The sequence below is a fragment of the Bos mutus genome, chromosome 26 (assembly GCF_027580195.1).
Source record: "Bos mutus isolate GX-2022 chromosome 26, NWIPB_WYAK_1.1, whole genome shotgun sequence".
Classification (NCBI taxonomy): Eukaryota; Metazoa; Chordata; class Mammalia; order Artiodactyla; family Bovidae; genus Bos; species Bos mutus.
The window spans coordinates 39750647-39757701 of record NC_091642.1 but is presented as its reverse complement, the minus strand read 5'-3'; positions in this window follow the sequence as shown (position 1 = coordinate 39757701).

Sequence of the window (7055 nt, the reverse complement as noted above, 5' to 3'; positions counted from 1 at the left end):
GGCAGGGACTGGTCCATGGCTGAAACATGAGGTGAGGGCAAGCCAGTTGACATGATGCACCAGGGCTGATGGGCTTCCCTGGTGGCTCAGATGGTAAAGACTCTGCCTGCAATGCAGGAGACCGGGTTTGATCCCTGGATTGGGAAGATCCCCTGGAGAGGAATGACTACCCACTCCTGTATTCTGGCCTGGATAATTCCATGAACAGAGGAGCCTGCAGGGCTACAGTCCATGGGGTCGCAAAGAGTTGGATGCAATGGAGCGACGAACACTTCACCGGCGCTGATAAACGCACTTCCTGCATAATCATCACAGCAAAGTCAATCAGGATGGTTCCACTCGAGAAGTTAGTTCTACTGAAGAGGATTCCAGTTTCCAGGAGCGTCATTATAAGAATCAGCAACACCTGGTGAGTGACTCATTGGTCTATAACCTGGAGTTGGCTGCTACTGAGTAGCTGGTAAGTCTTTTGACAGATCATTTTATCTATGGGTAGAAAGGGAGATGTGAATTAATATGCTTCTCTCAAAAGAAAAATCACGTGTTAACTATATCGCCTCAATTACTTTTGGAGCATTTTATCATCAACTTTGGGAAGCTATTTGGCATTTACTTTCACTTTAATATTCACTGATTTTTCAGAAATTTTCCATCAAAAGAACTGTAATGTGTTGAGAAACTCTGTTCAACGATTTGTTGAAGTTATTCTCACTTCTTTGTAAAAGGCCTCTATTCTCTTTCTACCTCTGTGTGACACAAACTGACCTTGAGCAAATCTTTTACTCTCTCTGGGCTTCAGCATATTTTTGTGTTACATTTAGGTCAGTTCAGTGGTTCTTACACTTCAGTGTACATCAGAGTCACATAGAGGGCTTGTTAAAACATGGATTTCTGGCCCCAACTCTTGGGTTTCCGATATAGGAGGTCTGAGATGAGGCTGAGAACTTGCAAGTCTAGTGAGTCTTTGGGTGGTGTTGGTGCTGCTGCTAACCTGGCCTGCACTCTGGTAACCCCTGGGCTAGACAAATAGACCGTAATGCTGACTGATGATCAGAATCCTCTGGGGAACTTCTAAGCAATGAGGATGCCTGAAGCCCGTCTCTGCCTATATCAGAATCTCTAAGAGTCTGGGCCAGGACTAGGATGAGGTGAAGTAATGCACCCAGGGTACAAAAATAAGGATGGACTCGATTAAAAATTGTTTGCTTTTCCATTATGGTTTATTGAAGGATATTGACTATAGTTTCCTGTGCTATACCAGTAGGAACTAGTTGTTTATCCATTCTGTATTTGATAGAGCATCTGCTAATCCCAAACTCCGAATCCTTGTGTCCCCCCCCACCCTCTCCCTTGGCAACTACAAGTGTGTTCCCTGTGTCTGTGTGTCTATTTCTGTTTTGTATATATGTTCATTTGTGTCATATTTTATTTTATTTTATTTTTTGTGTGTCATATTTTAGATTCCACATATAAGCAATAGCAGATGACACTTGTCTTTCTCTTTTTGGTTTAGCACGATAATCCGTGGATCCATACATGTTGCCGCAAGTGGAGGATGACTGCAGTCACTTTTAGGGTTGTACAAATCCAGACACTAAGAGTGAGTGCTCCTTAAATTTTGCTCCCTAGGCATCTCACTCACGACCCCCGCCTCCTCTGCTCAGAGCTTCGGCCATGTTGAGAGGAGAGTTGAAAATTTGTATGTAATGCACCAGACTCGTGGCTACACATATGATTCTCTAAAGTTTCCTGGAGTAATCAGGGTGTGGGGTAGCCTTTTACTCATTTGTAGATTAGACTCTTTCTTTTTTACAGAATTATTTATGTATTTATGACCGCACCGGGCCTCCAGTGCTCCATGAAGGCTGTCTCCAGTTGGGGCAAGCAGAGGCCACTCCTTGATCCCATGCACAGGTGTCTCACTGCAGTGGCTTCTCTTGCAGCAGAGCATGGGCTTTAGATTGAAGGCTCAGTAGTTGTGGCATGCGGGCTTAGTTGCTCCATGGCACGTGGGATCTTCCATACGACATGGATTGAACCCGTGTCCCCTGCATTTGTAGGTGGATTCTTAACCACTGAACCACCAGGGAAGTCCCTAGATTGTTTATTTCAACAAGGGATGTCAGCCCAGCGATGTTTCTAGGGCTAAAGAGTCCCAGGTTGTGCTCTTAATAATTGCTTCCTGCTGAATTCCTTCCTTAGGCAGAAACTTTAAGTTACTCAATCTGTTGAGGGTTAACTGCTGATGAACTGATTTATACTGGGAAAATACAGAGTGCAATGGAGGCGCTGTTGGAGCTGCTCACTGCAGTTGCCCCTCTTTCCTTGTTATTCATATATATGCTTGAAAATAATATTGAGTGATAGCATATCACAGAAGCAAACAATGCTTTATTCTTTTTCTTAGAATCATTATTTTGAAATAATTTCAAGCTCACAGAAAAGTTGCCAGAACAGTACAAAGTACTCCTACAGCCCCATCATCCAGCCTTTCGATGGATAATATTGCACTGCATCTGTTCTTTCACCGTGCGCTCTTGGTCTGGGGCCCATCAGGCACCTGTAGTATAATGCAGCGTTCAGGCCTCTTGAGTCTCTTCCAGTATGGAAGAGTTCCATGGTTTTCCTGTTTTCCATGTCCTTGGTGGTTTTAAAGATCGCAGGCCTTTCCTGTTGTAAGATTACTTTCAACTGTCTGGTATTTCCTCAAGCCAGGCTCAGGTTGTGTGCATTCTTGACAGGAGTCCCACAGGAATCACCCCTTTTCAGGGCATCATTTCAGGGGGCACTGTCTTGACTGGTCCCACAACTGATGATATGAACCTTGATCACTTGATTATCTTAGTGTCTGTCAAGTTTCTTCACCAGTTTTCCCTCTGTACTTATAATTTTGTGGAGGTATTCCAAGGTCACGTGAATATCCTTCTACTTCTATAGTGGCTCCCTAATGGTGATTCAGAGAAGGCAATGGCACCCCACTCCAGTACTCTTGCCTGGAAAATCCCAGGGATGGATGAGCCTGGTAGGCTGCAGTCCATGGGGTCGCTAAGAGTCGGACACAACTGAGCGACTTCACTTTTACTTTCATGCATTGGAGAAGGAAATGGCAACCCACTCCAATATTCTTGTCTGGAGAATCCCAGGGACGGGAGAGCCTCGTGGGCTGCCGTCCATGGTGTCACACAGAGTCAGACATGACTGAAGCAACTTAGCAGCAGCAGCAGCAGTGGTGATTCTCTGTTTCCATCACTCTTTCTACATTTACGAGTGGTCATTCGCATGCAAACCTGAGCTTATTAATATACATGGACTCATTGTGTATTAGTCAGGGTTCTCCAGAGAAGCAAAACATTCATCTATCAATCAATCATCTACTGAGAAATGTATTATATGGTATTGGCCCATGAGATAATGGAGACTGAGGAATCCCACATCTGCTGTCTGCAGTCTGGAGACCCAGGAAAGCCAGTGGTGTAGTTTGGAGGCCTGAGATCCAAGGGAGCTATGATATTGTAGATTCTTGTTCAAGTCTGATCTGAAGACCCGAGAACCAAAGAGCCAAGGAGGGCAGGACAAGAGGTCCCAGCTCCAGCAATCAGGCTGAGAGAGGGCAAATCCAACCTTTCTCTACCTTTTTCTCCTATTCAGACCCTCAGTGAATTAGATGGTACCCATCTGCACTGGGGAGGGCAGTACACTTTACACAGCCCACCTGCTGCTGCTGCTGCTGCTAAGTCGCTTCAGTTGTGTCCGACTCTGTGTGACCCCATAGACAGCAGCCCACCAGGCTGCCCCGTCCCTGGGATTCTCCAGGCAAGAACACTGGAGTGGGTTGCCATTTCCTTCTCCAACAACCCACCTATTCAAGTACTAATCTCTTCCAAAAGTACTCCAGTAGACAAACCCAGAAGTAACATTTAATTAGATATCTGGGCTTCCCATAGTCCAGTCAAGTTGATAGATGAAATTAATGGTCATGCATGGATTCCTGTTTTATTTTTAGTAATTTGTAATTTGTTACTTTGTTTTTTAAATTTTATTTATTTGATGCTCAAATTTTCAGCTGTTTGAAGTGGAAGCCTCTTAACGCATGTTTTCATTATTCATTGACTATTTTCTTACTTTATGGCAAAAAAAAAAAAAAAAAAAAAAAAGGATGCTCCAGGCTTATCTTGTACTTTCTGTGTCTCAGCCCAGAAATGAGCTATTTCTCTAGGGACATGCTTATATAGTCCTCAAAGCTCTCTCCAAATAGTGTTTACAAATGAGAATTACATGATAAGAATTCATTTGTTTCTAAATTTTAGCATAGGCATATTAACAAATGATAAAAACTCAAGCCAAGTGAATATTTTCAGTTCAGTTCAGTTGCTCATTCGTGTCCGACTCTTTGTGACCCTATGAACCATGGCACGCCAGGCCTCCCTGTCCATCAGCAACTCCTGGAGTTCACCCAAACCCATGTCCATTGAGTTGGTGATGCCATCCAACCATCTCATCCTCTGTCATTCCCTTCTCCTCCTGCCCTCAATCTTTCCCAGCATCAGGGTCTTTTCAACTGAGTCAGCTCTTCCCATCAGGTGGCCAAAGTATTGGAGTTTCAGCTTCAACATCAGTCCTTCCAATGAACACCCAAGACTGATCTCCTTTAGGAGAGACTGGCTGGACTCCTTGCAGTCCAAGGGACTCTCAAGAGTCTTCTCCAACACCACAGTTCAAAAGCATCCATTCTTCAGCGCTCAGCTTTCTTCACAGTCCAACTGTCACATCCATACACGACTACTGGAAAAACCATAGCCTTGACTAGATAGACCTTTGTTGGCAAAGTAATGTCCCTGCTTTTGAATATGCTGTCTAGGTTGATCATAACTTTCCTTCCAAGGAGTAAGTGTCTTTTAATTTCATGGCTGCACTCACCATCTACAGTGATTTTGGAGCCCCCCAAAATAAAGAAGTGAATATTTTAAGAGGAGTAGATAAAAATGAGAGCATAGGCCAGAAAAAAGTTTTTATGGCCATTGTTTCCTTCTCCTTGAGTTATACTATCGCTTACAAATGTGCACACCTCCTAGCATTTTATTTGCACCCTAAATCCTTTTAGTGTTAACTTGCATCTGGTTACTAGGTTTCCTTCTTTCTCTGGGGCTTGTTTGATGGCCTCAATTGATGAAAACAGTTCAGGCTGTTGACCTCTCAGTGTATCTCCACTGAGATCAACTAGAGGAAGCAGAGTGAAGAGTTCAATTCACTTTGCTGGTTGAGCATAAAGAAGAATCCAGAAAAGACCAGCTTATAATGGTAGCTAATAATGCCATTCCTAATGAAACCAATGACAGTGTCCTGGGAAAGAAATCTGCTGATAACATGTTATTCTGGTGGTGTTCTTAGAAGTTCCCATTGTTTCCTGCTGAGCCTCCTTGCTAAAATAATTAACTTGCAACCTGGGAACTGCAGTAGGGAGGCTGGAGGGAGAGATAAGACACAATTACTTCCTATGAATTTTTGCCTTCCTGAAAAGATTTCAGGCTTTGCAAATTTCTCTGCTATTTTTAAATGTTCTCATTCTAATGAGAAGCAGACCCAGCGTCATGTAATGGTTGAGTTGGTATGGTAATTGCATTACAATAAATAGCTGAGGTGCTCAGCCCATAAAACTGACCTATAACCCACTGTTCTCTTGCAACAGGGGACTCTTTAATAACAACAGATTTTTAAGGGGCTGGTGTTTCTTTGGACTATTTCTTCCAGGTATAAATAAGGAAAAGTCTACCTTAAGGGCCCTGTGTTGGGTATGAGTAATTTTATGTCTTTGCTAAGATGAGAAGTGTTATTACCCAGAGAAAATTATGCTGACACAATTTAAGCAGAAATGATATAGGAGATAGTTGGGAAAAAATCAAGCCTTTTGTTTTTCCAAGCAAGAAATTAAGGTACCTTGGTAATACTAGGAGGAAAATGAACTGAAAATCATATTTTTAAGGACACAGGCCTCTCTAGACTATGACAGAAGACTACTAGGATCCACATATATACAATAGGTATGTGAAGGCACATTTCATATGTATTCTTTCCACTCTAGTTTCTGTTATTGACTGAAGGTTTAAGCTTATAGGAGAAAAAAGTCATTCATAGGACCCAGCTCGCTTATATTAAAATGTTCTTGTTCAGGGTGGTACAAGATGGAATGGAGGATGAGACAGATGTACACAGTCTAACTGTGCCCTTAAATAGCTTATGATCATGGAGGGGGGCCAGGGGTTTTATATATGTATGTATGTATGTATCTATCTGAATGCAACACAAAGCTCAGTGTGGAGCAAGCTCCAGGAGTGCTACAACTCAGGTGTGATGTGGGTTAAAGAAGAGAAGTGTATTTAGATGAGAGTATGTGTATTTATGTGTGGGGAGCCTGGTGGGCTGCAGTCCATGGGGTCGCTAGGAGTCGGACACGACTGAGCGACTTCCCTTTCACTTTTCACTTTCATGCATTGGAGAAGGAAATGGCAACCCGCTCCAGTGTTCTTGCCTGGAGAATCCCAGGGACGGGGGAGCCTGGTGGGCTGCTGTCTATGGGGTCACACAGAGTTGGACACGACTGAAGCGACTTAGCAGCAGCAGCACCATGTGTATTTATGTGTGTGTATAAGTGTCATTGACTAAAAAAAATTCACAATGTAAAAGTTGAAAATTATGTTTTATTCAGCAAACAAAACTGAGGACTTAAGCCTGAGACGTAGCATCTCAGATAACTTTCAGAGACTGCTCTGAAGAGATAAGGGAGGAGCCTAGGATATATAAGAGTCTTTGCAACAAAAACCAGATAGTCAGAGCATCAAAAGGTTACTGTTAATTAAAGAAAACCAAATATCTCAAGTTAAGGAATTTAGTGCTTTTCCCTGTATGGGAAGATGCAAGACTCTGGGCTCACAGAAATCATTACTTTCTTAGGCACCTCAGCTATCTCAGGCTAGTATCCTGTGCCTTTCCATCCTGTGTTTCGTCAGGGTGCACCATGCATGGTGGGTGGCTAGAGATGTTGACTGTTAGATGGTGGG